This window comes from Pseudophryne corroboree, chromosome 11 (genome assembly GCF_028390025.1).
Source record: "Pseudophryne corroboree isolate aPseCor3 chromosome 11, aPseCor3.hap2, whole genome shotgun sequence".
Taxonomy (NCBI): Eukaryota; Metazoa; Chordata; class Amphibia; order Anura; family Myobatrachidae; genus Pseudophryne; species Pseudophryne corroboree.
The window spans coordinates 130,907,681-130,926,047 of record NC_086454.1 but is presented as its reverse complement, the minus strand read 5'-3'; the positions used below and the strand labels follow the sequence as shown (position 1 = coordinate 130,926,047).

Below are 18,367 nucleotides of genomic sequence, written 5' to 3'. Positions count from 1 at the left end.
CTGCAGTAAAAAGACCAGTTACTCCTCATTGTGATGTAGTAGCCAACAACAGCCTCACTGGCCGCACTTGCTCTGTCTGCCTCCTGGCCCCCGCACCGTGTTGTCCGCCTCTCGCCTCCTAGTCCCTGCACAGCACTGTCCCAGCCCCTGCTTCCCACTAGTGGTGAGACAGTGACAGTAAAGGAGAGGAGGTGACTTGCTTCGTCAGGAGCAGGGGGACCTGATGTGTCTGAAGAGCTGATGAGTAACACACACACTTACACACTCTCACTCTCTCCTAAGAGGCTCTATCTGCCACAGTGTGTATAAGGGGTTCTTCCTGATGAAATGTATAAGGGGCTCTACCTGGCACAATGTGTATAAAGGGCTCTATCTGGTGCAATGTGTATAAGGGGCTCTACCTGGCGTAATGTGCATAAGGGACTCTGCTCTACTGTTTGAGAATTAGTCTCCTGTGTGGAACTTTGTCAAAGGCCTTAGCGAAGTCCAAAAAGATCACATCCACTGCTTGACCCTGATCAATATTATCGCTCACTTTCTCGCAGAAGCTTATTAAGTTAGTTTGACATGACCTGTCCTTCACAAATCCATGCTGATTCCTAATAATAACCTTTGAGGTATCCAAGTACTTTAGTATGCTATCCCTTAATATACATTCTAGTATTTTCCCCACTATAGATGTCAAGCTTAACGGTCTATAGTTCCTGGGGAGTGTTTTAATAACCTTTATAAATATTGGGACTACCTCTGCTATACGCCAGTCCTTTGGTATCATTCCTGATCTAATTGACCTGCTGAAGATCAAATATAGAGGTTTCGATATCTCTACATTGAGTTCCATAAGAACCCTGGGGTGGAGTCCATCCGGCCCAGGAGATTTATTTATCTTAATTTCACTTAGTCTCTCCCGGACTACTCCCTCGTTTAACCAAGTACCAAGCAACGAACATTATTATAGTTTATGTTATGCTCTACTCTCGTCAACCTGTCCTCATTCGTGAATACTGATGAAAATAATTTATTAAATAAATCACGCTTTTCCCCTATCATTATTAATCAAGACATCCAACTTGCCCTTTAAAGGCCCGATATTCTCCCTTTTTAAGCTTTTACCGTTTATATACTAAAATAACTTTTTGGGGTTTGTTTTACTCTCCTTTGCGATTTGTTTTTCGTATTTCTATTTTAGCTGCTCTGATTGCTAATTTTGCATTTTTTGTTACATTCCTTGCAGAATTGGAATATTTCCACCATTTCGTCAGACTTAAATGCTTTGAAAGCACGCCTCTTTTTATCCATTTGTTCCTTGACCACATCGGTTTGAATTTCCTACTTCTGTTTTTGTTGACTTTGGGAATATATAAATTAGTGTACTTATTGATCTGCCCTGGTGCCCTCCATAAGAAACAGCACCTACATAACCAAATAAACTGACGGCACTCCCGGGTCTTGCAAAGAAAAATGTGTATTTCAAATCACATCCGAAATGCCAAAATTTCGGGGCCTGGTGCCCCTTGGTCAAGACATGATACCTTGAAAAAGGGTCACAATGCCCTGAAATGTTGCAATTTTGATGTAATTTTAAAAACACAGTTTTCTCTGCAAGACCCGGGAGTGCCCTCAGTTTATATATATATATATATATATATATATATATATATATTACAAATAGAAATGGATTCTCGTGGGAGCCAATGTGCCTTTTGTATGACAATAATTAAAAGTTTTTATTGTACAGAAACAAACGATATTTATCCTAAGCGTTCGTTATTGACACAACCTTCTAAAAATTCATATAAAACAATATTACAATCTTATACATAAATTACAGTTGGATGTGAGGATTTTACAGCCAGGTGATCAGTCAGAACTCGAAATGGATGTATCTCCAACCATATATATATGTGTGTGTGTGTGTGTATATATATATATATATATATATATATATATATATATATATTTATTTGTTTATTTCCAAAGTCACATAATCATACTCTCTTCTTTAAATTCCAACTGTTGAGGTGCCTCATTATTCTAGAAGTCGTGTGTGTATCAGGGACGTGCAGTCAGGGGAGGCAGTGCCTCCCCTGCCATTAATGAGCCATTTATGATTAAAATAATATAAAGTAGATACTTATGACACATATTCTGTGTCATAAGTAATCTCTTTATATTATACTATGCATTTTAATATTTTTAATCACCTCGGGAGGCACTATTAGCAGTGCCTCCCGTTAACAACTAGAAAGGTTGAGAGAAATGGGGGCGGGGCCACGCACTGGGCTGTGAAAGCCCATTAAAAAACGACGGGGGAAGCGGCACTTATGCCAGTGCCTCGTTGACAGGGGAAACCCGCCCCTGTCAGCGAGGCAGATGTGATTGGACAGCGGATCCAGTACTGGATCCGCTGGTCCAATCACCGATAGGCATTGAGCTGCAGCGGGACGCGGCGCTACAGTGGAGCCGCCGGTAGCGTCTACAGGAGAGGACCTTCTGGAGCCACCACTACAGGACCGCGGCGGGAGCAGGGGGCAGCGGCAGCGTCGGGACCCGGCGCTACAGTAGAGCCGCATGCACAGGAGCGCGGCGTGTGGCCAGCGGCGGTGGCGGGACCCGTTGTTGGAGCTGCCTACAGCAGCGGCAGCTCCAGCTCCAGAGATAACGGGAGCACCACAGCTGGGGACAGCGCGGAGGCTCCGGACAGCGCTGATACCTGACTACCCAGGCGAGGGGGGGGGGGGGGCAGTTGTGCGGTGGGGTGGGAAGTGTCTGGCCAGCTCACCCCCAGATCACTTGGACTGCAGCTCACCCCCAGATCATCTGGGGGTGAGCTGCAGTCCAAGTGATCTGGGGGTGAGCTGCAGTCCAAGTGCTCTGGGGGTGAGCTGCAGTCCAAGTGATCTGGGCAAGATCACTTAGACTGCAGCTCACCCCCAGATCACTTGTACTGCAGGGTCAAGGAAAAATAAATAAAATAAATGTAAAAAAATTATTTATCTGTATCACAGCTGCCCGCCGCCCACCGCTGACCAGCACTCACTGCCGCACGCTGCACCGCCACTGAAAGCTGACCACCGCAGACAACTGGCGGCGGTCAGAGGGACATCAACGCCGCAGCAACGAAGGACAGCTTAGTACCGCCGCATCCCCTGCAGCCCATGGGCTCATCTGCCACCGACAACCACAGTCCCTTCCGCACCTCCGCTGCACATATCAGGTAATGTTCCCCTGCTTCCGTATGTCCCTGCTGTCACTCTCTCCCTGTATGGGTATGGGTCATACCGTGTGCTATAATGTGAATTTCGGCTCATACCGTGTGCTGTAATGTGAATTTCGGCTCATTCAGTGTGCTACAATGTGAATATCGGCTCATCCCATCAGAGCCGTCTTAACAGCAGTGTAGGCCCCTGGGCACAGCAATGCACTGGGGCCCCTAACCACCCATCAGCAGCAGGGATCGGGTGTGGTATCAGTGGTAGCTTTGATGTCCCGCGGGTGGAAGGGGTGTTCTGTCTTCTGCTCAACATGTAGGACCTGGAGCAATAATTTCTGCTAATTATTCCTTTACTGCACAGACAGAGCGTTAGCGAGAACACTAAACTGTAGAAGGGGACATTGTGCTGAATGAAGGGGCCCTGGTACATGACTTCCAGGGTGGTAGGGGGTGTCTAATACGCAAGGAAGGGGTCGATAGTGGAGTGGGCTTAATAATCATCATTTTCTGGTGGGAGGGCAGCTTGCTTGACTGCAGATATCTCCAGTTCCTGGAACAGATTTCCTAGTTTTAATGGGATAAAAAAAACTAGAGAGTCCCACCTTTCAGGAGATACTGGGAACTTGGGGATCACACTTCAGGAGCCAGAGCAATCCACCAACGAATATATAAAACTGCATATTAGGCGTGTGGAGCTGGAGCAGGGACCAGCTGCTGGAAGGCTGATATCTCTGGTTCTGGGCATAGTAGAGACAAGCTGCCAATGTCCACCAAAAGGGGAGAGTCCCAGCTTTTGAAATATGTCCTCAGAAAAACTCTACGTCAGACAGAACCCGAGATATCTGTCTGGGATGGAAAATTAACAGGCTTGGATGGGGACCACTACTTTGAAGTCGGATATCTTTGGTTTCCAAGGGCCGATTTTCAAAAATCTGGTACCCCTGGAAAGAGGGGACCCTCAGCTACCAGCCTAGGGCCCTTTTACCCCTGGGGCCATTGGGCAAGAGCCCATTGAGCCCATACGTAAAGACGGCCCTGCATCCCATGTGGTAAAATATGAATTTCGGGTCATACAGTGTACTGTAATGTGAATTTCGGCTCATAAAGTTTGCTATAATCTGAATTTTGGCTCATACAGTGTGCTGTAATATGAATTTTGGCTCATACCGTGTTCTGTAATGTGAATTTCAGCTCATACCGTGTGCTGTAATGTGAATTTCGGCTCATACCGTGTGCTATCATGTGAATATCGGCTCATTCCGTGTGGTAAAATGTGAATTTAGGGTCATACGGTGTGCTGTAATGTGAATTTCGGCTCATACAGTGTGCTGTAATGTGAATTTCAGCTCATACAGTGTGCTATAATCTGAATTTTGGCTCATACAGTGTGCTGTAATGTGAATTTCGTCTCATACCGCGTGCTGTAATGTGAATTTCGGCTCATACCATGTGGTAAAATATGAATTTCAGCTCATATGGTATGCTGTAATGTGAATTTCGGCTCATTCAGTGTGCTACAATGTGAATATCGGCTCATCCCGTGTGGTAAAATATGAATTTCGGGTCATACGGTGTACTGTAATGTGAATTTCGGCTCATACAGTTTGCTATAATCTGAATTTCGGCTCATACAGTGTGCTGTAATATGAATTTCGGCTCATACCGTGTTCTGTAATGTGAATTTCAGCTCATACCGTGTGCTGTAATGTGAATTTCGGCTAATACCGTGTGCTATAATGTGAATATCGGCTCATTCTGTGTGGTAAAATGTAAATTTAGGGTCATATGGTGTGTTGTTATGTGAATTTCGGCTCATACAGTGTGCTGTAATGTGAATTTCAGCTCATACAGTGTGCTATAATCTGAATTTTGGCTCATACAGTGTGCTGTAATGTGAATTTCGGCTCATACCGTGTGCTGTAATGTGAATTTTGGCTCATACCGTGTGGTAAAATATGAATTTCAGCTCATATGGTATGCTGTAATGTGAATTTTGGCTCATACCGTGTGCTGTAATGGGAATTTCAGCTCATACCATATGCTGTAATGTGAATTTCGGCTCATACTGTGTGGTATCAGGTGAAAGGGGCGCCGGTACTAGATAGTATAAGGGGTCCTACTACACTGAAGGACACACGCCTGTTTGAGTGACCCCCCCCCCTTTTCCGGAGGAGAGCGCATAATTGCAACCTTCACTTCTCCATACCCCCACTTAAAAATCTCAGTGCCTCCCCAGCCAGGGACCTCACCGCACGCCACTGGTGTGTATGTATGTATGTATGTATGTATGTATGTATGTATGTATGTATGTATATATATATATATATATATATATATATAGAGAGAGAGAGAGAGAGTGTGTGAGAGAGAGAGAAAGAGAAAACAGATATATCTACAGTGGCCGATGGTTCTTAATCTAAAACAATATTTTTTAGTACAACCAAAAACCATAGATTCAGTTTATTTCAACATACTTCTTAAAAGCATTAAAACTTTAAAAAGTTTATCCGTACATGACATAAAAATAAATTGCTTTTTTTGTTATCAGTGTGTGCCTCTAAGTGGGCAAAAAGTCTTTGTTGACTTCAGAGCTAACAAAATGAGTGTCATCAACACGTTTAGTCGAAAATGACTTCATCAGGGGTGTCTTAAAGAATAAAACATAAATTGTCACAATACATACTTCTTTTTCACTTTTATAACAGATCATTTCACTTATAAGTGTTGTTAGTTTTGTAAAACAATCCTTAGCACAGGTTATTTGGTTAACATCGTTGAAGAATGGTACATAGCACTATTTCTACATAACAAATACATCTTTTAAAGTTACACAATTTTGTAGGAGACTGTAGAAAGGTCTCAGACTAGCAGATGATTTACATTCAACAATATACAGAGGAGGAAGTAACAAACAAACAAACAAACAAACAAACAAACAAACAAACAAACAAACAAACAGTTGACTTAGCACAAACTGTACTTCATTTGTAGCATTATAAAACATTAAATCCTTGATCATACATTCTTATTGGCTTTTTTCTTAGGATAATGTGCAGAGTGACATCTCCAGTGGGGTAGATGAGGCATTATGCAGTTCTACAGTTATTCTTATGCAAACCTTTATAGATAATCATACATAACCATTGTACTGGTATCATATATTAACAGTTGCTATTTTTTTGATGAAAAACAATCACAGATTTTATGTGGTGACTAATGACGGAACTCCTTTAGTAGTACAAAATTATTTACATATAATCCATATACACATTACTTACTGAAATCTAAGGTCAATCGAATCCTGTTCATTGCCTCTAGTAGGGGTAGTTGAACCCAAATAATTGCTCCCACCTGTTAGATGGTAATCATTAGTGGGTGTTGCAGAGATACTGTTTAATTAATCTTATTAGTCAGTTAGCTACTTACTTAAATCACAGCTTGAGGGGCTAATTAGCTCTTTTAGGGGAAGGAGATTCTTTTAATATATCCTTCCAAAGGGATGCGGATTGGAAATCTGATAAACAATAAGACATCCTTTTATTTTTGACCTTTAACTTACATTGGTAATAATTTCAAAAATGAAGCAGACTTACTATTAGTGAATAAATTGCCCTTTCAACAGGTCCAGGCCTTTTGAGGAACCGGTCAATTTAAAGACCTATTGGACAATTAATAACTTATTTAGTGCTTAAATATTGTTTGAGTGATTATTTCTTAATTGCGAAATACATGTTCCAAAATATCTTACATATCAAAATTCTTGAAGAATTATGTCTAACATTATGTAGTATATAAACAATTTGTAAGTGAATTAAAGTGAAAATGATAGTGAATAAGTGTATATTAGGCTGGCATACCTTAGGGTGGAGGTCTCAATCCTGTTCTTTCCAATCCAGTAGTCTAAATGACAATGAAAGCCCAGGACTCTGTTTGATCTATTTATACCCTCTCCACTAGTATGTCACGTCCTGTCCTCTTTTGACTGGGAGTGTTTTAATTTGTGCTTTAAACTACATAAACCTTTTATTAAATTAACTTACATTTCGTATTATGCATAATTAAACAACTCTATTTAGTGCTGTTTTACATTGGTAGTTCAGTGGGGTGTATTTTTAGTGAGAACGTGTTTATAGACCCGTTTGCATTCCAACTGTGGCTGGGCGCCACTTCCTCTATGCGTTCCATGCCTCTTAATCAATAATGTACACCGGGTCTCTTGTCAATCAAGTGCACAGGATGCTACATTGTAATACAACCGTGAGGGTCTTGTGGCACTTACACACTTCCCTCCTTTTACACTGACAGTTCAGTGTTGTGTATATTTGATAATTTAGTAACTACAGGTTTAAAAACCCGTTTGCGTTCCACCGGCGGCTATGCGTCGCTTCATCATTGCGTTCCACACCTCCTGTACGGTATTGCATACCGGGTCTTTTGTCAGACAAGAGCTCGGAATACTACAACACTGGTGGTCTAGTTGTGGTTGCGCACTTCCCTCCTTGTCAGGATGACTCTGTGTATTTAAGCCGTGGTCGGTGGTTCACGCATGTGTACTGGTCCGCTGTCAGAAGCGGATCAGACACCTTTACTTTACTCGGCTGTAATTCTTTTTCCTGGGATTCATTTAGTGTAGAGAAGTGCGGCGGGCACTTTTCGTGTTTTGTGTTTTGGTTTTGGATCTGGATTGGTTTTGCCAAAGCCACCCTTTTGGGTTTTGGTTTTGGATCTGGCTGATTTTTGAAAAAACATAAAAACAGCTAAAATCACAGAATTTGGGGGTAATTTCGATCCTACGGTATTATTAACCTCAACATTCATTTCCACTCATTTCTAGTTTATTCTGAACACCTCACACTTCACAATATTGGTTTTAGGCCAAAAGGTTGCACCAAGGTCGCTGGAAGACTAAGCTAAGTGACCCAATTGGGCGGCACAAACACCTGGCCCATCTAGGAGTGGCATGGCAGTGTCAGACAGGATGGCACTTTTAAAAACTAGGCCCCAAAGAGCACATAATGCAAAGAAGTAAAAGAGGTGCAATGAGGAAGCTGGATGACTTTGCTAAGCGACCCAAGTGGGTGGCACAAACACCTGTCCCATCTAGGAGTGGCACTGCAGTGTCAGACAGGATGGCACTTTTAAAAACTAGGCCCCAAAGAGCACCTAATGCAAAGAAGAAAAAGAGGTGCAATGAGGTAGCTGGATGACTTTGTTAAGCGACCCAAGTGGGTGGCACAAACACCTGGCCCATCTAGGGGTGGCACTGCAGTGACAGACAGGATGGCACTTTTAAAAACTAGTCCCCAAAGAGCACATAGGTGGTCATTCCGAGTTGATCGCTAGCTGCATTAGTTCGTTTTGCAGCGATGAGGCAAAAAAATTGCATTTCTGTGCATGTGTATGCGGCGCAATGCGCATGCGCGACGTACTATTACAACGAACGATGTAGTTTCACACAGGGTCTATCAAAGCTTTTCAGTCGCACTGGTGGCCGCAGAGTGATTGACATGAAGTGGGCGTTTCTGGGTGTCAACTGACCGTTTTCAGGGAGTGTTCGAAAAAACACAGTCATGCCAGGAAAAATGCAGGCATGGCTGGGCGAACGCAGGGTGTGTTTGTTATGTCAAAACAGGAACTGAACAGTCTGAAGTGTTCGCAAGCGCTGAGTAGGTATTGAGCTACTCTAAAACTGCACAAAAAAACTTTGTAGCCGCTCTGCGATCCTTTCATTCGCACTTCTGCAAAGCTAAAATACACTCCCAGTGGGAGGTGGCATAGTGTTTGCACGGCTGCTAAAAACTGCTAGCGAGCGAACAACTCTGAATGACCACCATAATGCAAAGCAGAAAAAGAGGTGCAACGAGGTCACTGGATGACTAAGCTAAGCGACCCAAGTGGGCGGCACAAACACCTGGCCCATCTAGGAGTGGCATTGCAGTGTCTGACATGATGGCACTTTTAAAAACCAGGCTCCAAAGAGCACATAATGCAAAGATGAAAAAGAGGTGCAATGAGGTAGCTGGCTGACTTTGCTAAGCGATCCAAGTGGGTGGCACAAACACCTGGTCCATCTAGGGGTGGCACTGCAGTGGCAGACAGGATGGCACTTTAAAAACTAGGCCCCAAACAGCACATAATGCAAAGAAAAAAAAATAGGTGCAAGATGGAATTGTCCTTGGGTCCTCCCACCCACCCTTATGTATTATAAACAGGACATGCACACTTTAACAATCCAATCATTTCAGCGACAGAGTCTGCCACACGACTGTCTGAAATGATTGGTTTGTTTGGGCCCCCACAAAAAAAGAAGCAATTAATCCCCCCCACCAAAAAAAAAAAGCAATTCATCTGTCCCTGCACAAACTGGCTCTACAGAGGCAACATGTCGTTCTCATCCTCCAGTTCCTCACCCATTTTAGCGTGTACATCCTCCTCCTCACAGAGTATTAATTCGTCCCCACTGGAATCCACCATCACAGTTCCCTGTGTACATTCTGGAGGCAATTGCTGGTAAAGGTCTTCCTGGATGTATTTATAATTCATTTTGATGAACATCATCTTCTCCACATTTTGTGGAACTAACATCCTACGCCGATCCCTGACAAGAGTACCGGCTGCACTAAACACTCTTTCGGAGTACACACTGGAGGGGGGCAACTTAGGTAAAATAAAGCCAGTTTGTGCAAGGGCCTCCAAATTGCCTCTTTTATATGCCAGTATACATACGGACTGTCTGACATGCCTGCTTGGATGCTGTCACTCATAATCCTCCACCATTCTTTCAATGGTGACAGCATCATATGCAGTGACAGTAGACATCTCACTAATTGTTGGCAGCTCCTTCAGTCTGGACCAGATGTCAGCACTTGCTCCTAACTGCCCTGCATCACCACCAGCGGGTGGGCTCGGAAATGTTATCCTTTTCCTCGCAGCCCCAGTGGAGGTAAAAAATGAAGGAGGAGCTGAACCTCTGCAGACTTGTGTCTGCCGGAAAAAGAGATACAACGTAGGCTTTAAACCTAGGATCGAGCACGGTGGCCAAAATGTAGTGCTCTGATTTCAACAGATTGACCACCCTTGAATCCTGGCAAAGCGAATGAAGGGCTCCATCCACAAGTCCCACATACTTTACGGAATCGCTCCCTCTTAGCTCCTCCTTCAATTTCTCCAGCTGCTTCTGCAAAAGCCTGATGATTGAATGACCTGACTCAAGCTGGCAGTGTCTAAACTGACTTCACATGTGGCAAGTTCGAAGGGTTGGAGAACCTTGCACAAGATGGAAATCTTTCTCCACTGCACTTGAGTCAGGTGCTTTCCCCCCTCCTTTGCCTATATCATAGGTGGATGTATAGGCTTGAATGGCCTTTTGCTGCTCCTCCATCCTCTGAAGCATATAGAGTGTTACATTCCATCTCATTACCACCTCTTGCTTCAAGTGATGGCAGGGCAGGTTCAGGAGTGTTTGCTGGCGCTCCAGTCTTCGGCACGCTGTGGCTGAATGCCGAAAGGGGCCTGCAATTTTTCGTGCCACCGACAGCATCTCCTGCATGCCCCTGTCATTTTTCAAAAAATTCAGCACCACCAAATTAATGCACGCATAATATTGGTGGCGTTGTCCAATATCACAAATTCCCAGGAGAGTCTAAGTGGGGTAAGCCATTGTGCGATGATGTCCCTCAGTTTCTGTAAGAGGTTGTCAGCGGTGTGCCTCTTACAGAAACCGGTGATACACAGCGTAGCCTTCCTAGGAACGAGCTGGCATTTGTGAGATGCTGCTACTAGGGCCGCTGCTGTTGTTGCTGCGGGAGACAATACATCTACCCAGTGGGCTGTCACAGTCATGTAGTCCTTAGTTTGCCCTGCTTCACTTGACCACATGTCCGTGGTTAAGTGGACACTGTGTATAACCGCATTCTCACACACACCCCGACCCGGGGGTCGCCATGGGGGTGGTGTTGGGATCCTTTTACCCTCAAGCTACACATACCAACTTATACCTCCAGAACCATCTCTTACATTCTCTACCTTTGGGGTCCATGCAATACGCCTCTACCAACCTACTAATCTTCGAGTTGCTGTCATTTACCATCCACCTGGCATTTCCTCCAAATTCCTCGACAACCTTGCTTCCTGGCTACCTCACTTCCTCTCTTCTGACATTCCCTCCATCATTCTAGGTGATTTCAACATCCCTATCGATAACCCCACAAAATCACCTGCCTCTAAACTGCTTAACCTCACCTCTACACTAGGTCTCTCCTAGTGGACCACCTCACCCTCCCATGTGAACGGGAGCTCACTGGATCTGGTTTTCACTCACCGCTGTGATATTTCTGATTTCTTCAATTCCCCTTTCCCCCCTCACTGACCACCACTTGCTCTCTTTCAACTTATCTATCTCTGCTTCCCCATCTCTCCCTACTAAGACTACCATCACTAACCGTAACATTGAGGCTATTGACACCTCATCCCTATCCTCCCTGTTTGACTCACTTCTCTCTCCTCTTCTCTCTCTCACATGCCCTAAACAAGCAACATCCCTATACAATGCATCTCTTACTTCTGCCCTTGACTCTGTTGCTCCGCAAACCACTATTCACCCTCGCAGATCAACACCTCAACCCTGGCACACCAAATGCACCAGATATCTACAAAAATGCTCACGTACTGCCAAACGCGACAGTGGAGGAAATCACACTCTAAAGCAGACTTCCTCCATTTCAAATTCATGCTCTCATCCTTCAGTGCTGCCCTTTCCCTCGCTAAACAATCATACTTCAAAATCCTCATCTCTACCCAGTCTTCCAACCCCCAGTGCCTCTTTGCTACTGTCAACTCCCTCCTCTGCCCACCACCACCTCCTCTCCCTTCCTCATTGTCTGCTCTTGACTTTGCCATTTATTTCACATCCAAGATTGACTCCATACGTCAGGATATCACATCCCACCAGACCAGCAACCAGCCACCACCCATGCCTTGCCACCCCTCCCCTTCCCTCTTACCAACTCTGACATCTTTCTCCCATGTATCTGGCGAGGAAGTCATGGCCCTCATCCGTTCCCCCACCACAACCTCCCCGCTCGACCCTATCCCCTCCCACCTCCTCCGCTACCTCTCTCCTTCTGCCTGTTCCCATCTTGCCCAACTTCTCAATCTCTCCCTCTCATCAAGCACTTTCCCCACTGCCTTCAAGCATGCTCTTTTCTCCCCTATTCTTAAAAAAACCTACCCTTGATCCTAACACTCTCTCCAACTATCGACCCATCTCTCTCCTCCCCTTTGCCTCCAAACTTCTTGAGCATATTGTCTATAATCGCCTCACTGCCTTTATTTCCTCTCACTCACTGCTTGACCCATTCCAGTCTGGTTTCCGTTCTCTCCACTCCACAGAAACTGCCCTCACAAAATTCTGCAATGACCTCCATGCAGCTAAATCTAAGGGCCACTACTCTCTGCTTTCTCTTCTTGACCTCTCTGCTGCTTTTGACACTGTGGACCACCCTCTCCTTCTGCAAATCCTTCACTCTCTTGGTCTGCGTGATACTGCCCTCTCCTGGCTGTCCTCCTACCTCTCTGATTGTTCCTTCTCTGTCTCCTCTCATGATGCTACCTCCCCCCCCCACTTCCACTAACTCTTGGTCCTCTCCTTTTCTCTCTCTATACGTCCTCTTCTGGTGAACTCATTAGTTCTTTTAACTTCTAATACCACCTCTATGCTGATGACACTCAAATCTACCTATCCTCCCCTGATCTCTCCATGGCTCTCCTCGCTCGTACCTCAAACTGTCTTTCTGCTATCTCTTCTTGGATGACCCAGCGCTTTCTTAAACTCAACATGTCTAAGAGTGAGCTGATCATCTTCCCACCCTCCCGCACAGCTTCACCTCCCACAATCTCATTATCCATTGATGGCACGACTATCTCCCCTAGCCCCCAAGTATGCTGTCTTGGCGTAATCCTTGACTCCTCCCTCTCCTTCAAACCACACATTCAGCACCTCTCACAAACCTGTCATTTTCATCTCAAAAACATTTCCAGAATCAGACCTTTTCTCACCCAGGATGCCACTAAGATCATTATTCACTCACTGATTATTTCCAGACTGGACTACTGTAATCTCCTCCTAACTGGCCTCCCTGACAATTACCTCTCTCCACTCCAATCTGTCCTCAATGCTGCTGCCCGGCTCATCTTCCTCGCCAAACGCACTACATCTACCTCCCCTCTCCTACAGGCCCTTCACTGGCTTCCCTTCCTTTTCAGAATCCAATTCAAACTTCTCACACTCACTTACAAAGCACTCATCCACTCCTCTCCCATTTACATCTCTGACCTTATCTCCCTTTACTCTCCCACCCGTCCTCTTCGCTCTGCTAATGCACACCGACTCTCCTGTCTTCTGATTACTTCCTCCCACTCCTATCTCCAAGATTTTTCACGTGCTGCTCCCTTTCTCTGGAATTCTTTACCTCTCCCCCTCAGACTCTCCACCTCTCCACAAAACTTCAAATGGGCTCTTAAGACCCATTTCTTTACCAAACCCAGCCAAATCTCATCCTAACCCTCTGTTCCACGCTCTCTATGTACCCCATCTGTGTCACCCCTGTCTGTCTACCCCTCCCCTTAGAATGTAAGCTCTCACGAGTAGGGCCCTCTTCCCTCATGTTCTTATACTTTTATTACTTTAATAATCCTCAACTGACCAGATCACGCTGTTTTTTGGCCACCTGGAACTAATCTCTATGTTGTTTACTGGTGTAAATATCCTTAGTTACTCTGTACTTGTCCTATATTGTCTTCAACTGTAAGTCACTGTTTTCCTGTTTTGATTATGTGCATATGTACTCTGTAATTGGGCGCTGCGGAACCCTTGTGGCGCCATATAAATAAAGGATAATAATAATAATTTTTCAGGACACTGAGGACACCTTTCTTCATGTCCCTGTACAGTCCGGGAATCACTTTCCTAGTGAAGTGGAATCTAGATGGGATTTAGTGCCGGGGACACACTACCTCTATCAATTGTCTAAATCCCACTGCACCAATGTCGGATACCGTATGCATGTCTAACACCAACATAGCTGTCAAGGTCTCAGTTATCCACTTTGCAGCAGGATGACTGCTGTGATATTTCTTCTTCCTCGCAAAGGACTGTTGGACAGTCAATTGCTTATTTGAAATAGTACAAGTGGTCTTCCGACTTCCCTCTAGGATGACGAAAAAACTCCCAGCAGCAACAACAGCAGCAGCAGCAGCTGTAGGCGTACCACTCAAGGATCCTTTGGAGGAATCCTGGTTAGGAGAGGACTTGTCAGTCATGCCAGTGACATGGCCTGCAGGACTACTGACGTTCCTGACTGAGTAGGAATTTGATATTGAAGGAGTTGGTGGTGTGGCTTGCAGGAGCTTGGGTACAAGAGAAAGAAGGGATTTAGGTGTCAGTGGACAATGTCGTAACTAGCAAGAGTGCACACACCACTCCCACAGGAATGCCAAATTGAGGCTGAAATGCATTGGAGAAGAAGGAATTACACATACACAGGTGGCACGCCGAGAGATGCTTATAGCCCCACAACCATCGTACCCCTCCACAGGCTAGTGGAGTAGAGCGACCAGCAAGAGATGTGGTACACTGGGGTCCGTGCACTCTTGCGAGTTAGCCGGCACTCGGATGTCCCACAGCCGCCAGTGGTCCCGGTCAAACAGCCATCGGTGTGCAGGCGTGCACACTCTAGCACCATCAGCCAGGGACGGGGAGGAACGAAGATGCGACTAATAGCGTCATATCTGGACCCCGCCGAGGAAGAAGACGGGTAAGTATATGCACCTGAGGGTCACGGTACGCCGCACCCCCAGAGCATATATCCCCCACCATATTTTTTCAGGAGTTGATTTTTTTCAAACAAGCTTTCCATTTCCATACCAGCAATAATAGACATATTGGTTGAAATCTACTTTTTCCAGCACTATCATGAGCTAAAAGCTCTGTATACGGAGGCTACCAACAATCTATATATAGCTCTTCCGATTGACTACAGTGCATTTATCTGGGATTCATGATTATTGAAATTGTGGAAATAAACCATTAAGCACCACAGCAGTCATTGGGGTATATTTACTAAAGTATGAGTGGAGATGTTGCCCATAGCAACCAATCAGATTCAACTTAAGATTTATCTAGCTGCTTCTAGAACATAATAGCTAGAATCTGATTGGTTGCTATGGGCAACATCTCCACTTCTAAAAAAACTCACACCTTAGTAAATATACACCATTGTCTTTTTACCATTTCGTAGGAGCACTGTGTCTCACTTTACTAATAAATTACATTGTAGCAACAAAGTATCACATTTATTAGAGCTGTTACACTGTAGACAAACATCACAATACAGTTACCATCAAGACAGCACACAATTTCTACATACAGGGGATTTCAATAACACAAAAATAAGGTCAAATATACAATGTTTAGAACATCCATCAAGGGCTGAGTGCAGTGTTACACATATTTTCTGTTGAAAGGACAATTTATTCACTAATAGTAATAGCAAGTCTGCTTAATTTATGAAATTATTACCAATGTAAGTTAAAGGTCAAATAAAAGGATGTCTTATTGTTTATCAGATTTCCATTCAGCATCCCTTTGGAAGGATATATTAAAAGAATCTCCTTCCCCTAAAAGAGCTAATTAGCCCCTCAAGCTGTGATTTAAGTAAGTAGCTAACTGACTAATAAGATTAATTAAACAATATCTCTGCCACACCCACTAATGATTACCATCTAACAGGTAGGAGCAATTCTTTGGGTTCAACTACCCCTACTAGAGGCAATCAACAGGATTCGATTGACCTAAGATTTGAGTAAGTAATGTGTATATGGATTATATGTAAATAATTTTGTACTACTAAAGGAGTTCCGTCATTAGCCACCACATAAAATCTGTGATTGTTTGTCATAAAAAAATAGCAACTGTTAATATATGATACCAGTACAATGGTTATGTATGATTATCTATAAAGGTTTGCATAAGAATAACTGTAGAACTGCATAATGCCTCATCTACCCCACTGGAGATGTCACTCTGCACATTATCCTAAGAAAAAAGCCAATAGGAATGTATGATCAAGGATTTAATGTTTTATAATGCTACAAATGAAGTACAGTTTGTGCTAAGTCAACTGTTTGTTTCCTTATTACTTCCTCCTCTGTATATTGTTGAATGTAAATCATCTTCTGGTCTGAGTCCTTTCTAAAGTCTCCTACAAAATTGTGTAACTTTGAAAGATGTATTTGTTATGTAGAAATAGTGCTATGTACCATTCTTCAACAATGTTAACCAAATAACCTGTGCTAAGGATTGTTTTACAAAACTTATAAGTGAAATGATCTGTTATAAAAGTGAAAAAGAAGTCTGTATTGTGACAATTTATGTCTTATTCTTTTTTAAGACACCCCTGATGAAGTCGTTTTTGAAAAAACGCATTGGGTGACATGCATTTTGTTAGATCTGAAGTCAACAAAGACTTTTTGCCCACTTCGAGGCACACACTGATAAAGAAAGAAAGCAATATATTTATGTGATGTATGGATAAACTTTTTAAAGTTTTAATGCTTTTATGAAATATGTTGAAATAAACTGAATCTATGGTTATTTGGATGTACTAAGAAACATTGTTTTAGATTAACAACTATCAGCTATCAGCAAAAGCTACACTTAAATCAGGCACCCCTGTAGATATATCTGTTATATTTATATCTCTGTAAGGTCGGGTTCTGGCATAAGACCATCTTCAGGGTGTTTAACGGCCTAGCTTATATATTATATATTATTGCACTGTAATAAAAATAAGATTAAAGAGCGCAGTATCAGTAACTAATCCTCTCTCTCTCTCTCTCTCTCTCTCTCTCTCTCTATATATATATATATATATATATATACAGCAGGAAAGAGGAGTTTTGATCAGTGGGTTTGGTGTAGAGACCCGTGTGGATTCGTCCATTCCTGATGGTCACCTGGACATCCAAGTAATTGATGGTAGTATCATTGGTGTTGTAGGTAAATTTGATAGGTGACTCCCGTGCATTAACTGTGGTCATAAGAGTTTCAAAAATGGTTAAGGGGCCAGCACAGTATGAAATAGGTGTGGGCACTGTATCTATATGTCCGATCACAGCACAGCACTGCACTTTTGTGTTTCTTCACAGTACTACACTTCCCATGTCCCTGTGCGGCAACGACGCGGACCTGGTTGCTATGGTACCGGGCAGCCGCTCACGGATGATGTCACTGACAGGCGCCGGACCACGTGACTGTTTGGCGCACACGGAGCGAACGCACGGGGTTTCTTTCACTTTATAAAGGTATGTTTTATTCTTTGCACTTTTACACACACCTTGACAAAGGGGCATGTAAGCAGTGGCGGTTCTTGCCACGGGCAAGCGGTACTTTTGCCCGGGGCGCCACCTTCCGGAGGGCGCCGGCGCCATCCGGAGGGCGCCACACCAGGGCAAGATCCGCCACTGTGCCCCCCGCAGTGCCCTGCTGTGCCCCCCCCGCTTTGAAGGGAACTAGACGCGTAGCGTCTAGTTTCCCTTCATTGAGAGGACCTTAGTTGTGCGGTGCGTGATGACGTCATCGCGCACCGCACAGCAAAGGTCCTCTCCATGAAGGGAAACTAGACGCTTCGGTCTAGTTTCCCTTCGTCTAGAGGACCTTTGCTGTGCGATGCGCGATGACGTCATCGCGCACCGCACAGCATAGTGGCACAGACACTAGGGGTAAGAATTGACCTCTAGTGTCTATGCTGTTCTATGGGAGAGACGTAATAACGTCTCTCCCATAGATCGAAGAGAAGAGAGGAGAGGAGAAGAGCGGCGCCGCCGGCAGAGGGGGTCTGGATCAGGAACGGGGATGGTAAGTATACTTTTTATTTATTTTAATTTTTTTCATTTAGCGAGTTGACCACGCCCCCAATTGAAGCCACGCCCCCATATTTTGCCCGGGGCGCCACAAATCTTAGAACCGGCCCTGCATGTAAGCCCCGAAACGTTGGTTTCTATTGTGTTTTTTTAATACACCATGCTATTTTCAAGACACTGAGTGCCGCTCCTCTTTCCTGCTGTATCTTATCATTTTGGAAAAGGCACCAGCGC

General features: G+C 44.2%; 1 protein-coding gene and 1 long non-coding RNA gene across 2 annotated transcripts in view; both read right to left on the bottom strand.

Annotated features, from left to right (window-relative positions):
- The window catches only part of LOC134969096 (sulfotransferase 1 family member D1-like), a 126,116-nt gene that overhangs the window by 3,241 nt on the left and 104,508 nt on the right, over positions 1–18,367 (bottom strand). The gene's annotated exons all lie outside the window — the stretch shown is intronic.
- On the bottom strand, positions 6,477–7,112 carry LOC134969097 (uncharacterized). The gene is made up of 4 exons (XR_010189406.1): positions 7,072–7,112; positions 6,808–6,872; positions 6,641–6,728; positions 6,477–6,565 (listed from the first exon to the last, which is right to left on the bottom strand). It is a non-coding gene; the product is annotated as an uncharacterized LOC134969097 (long non-coding RNA).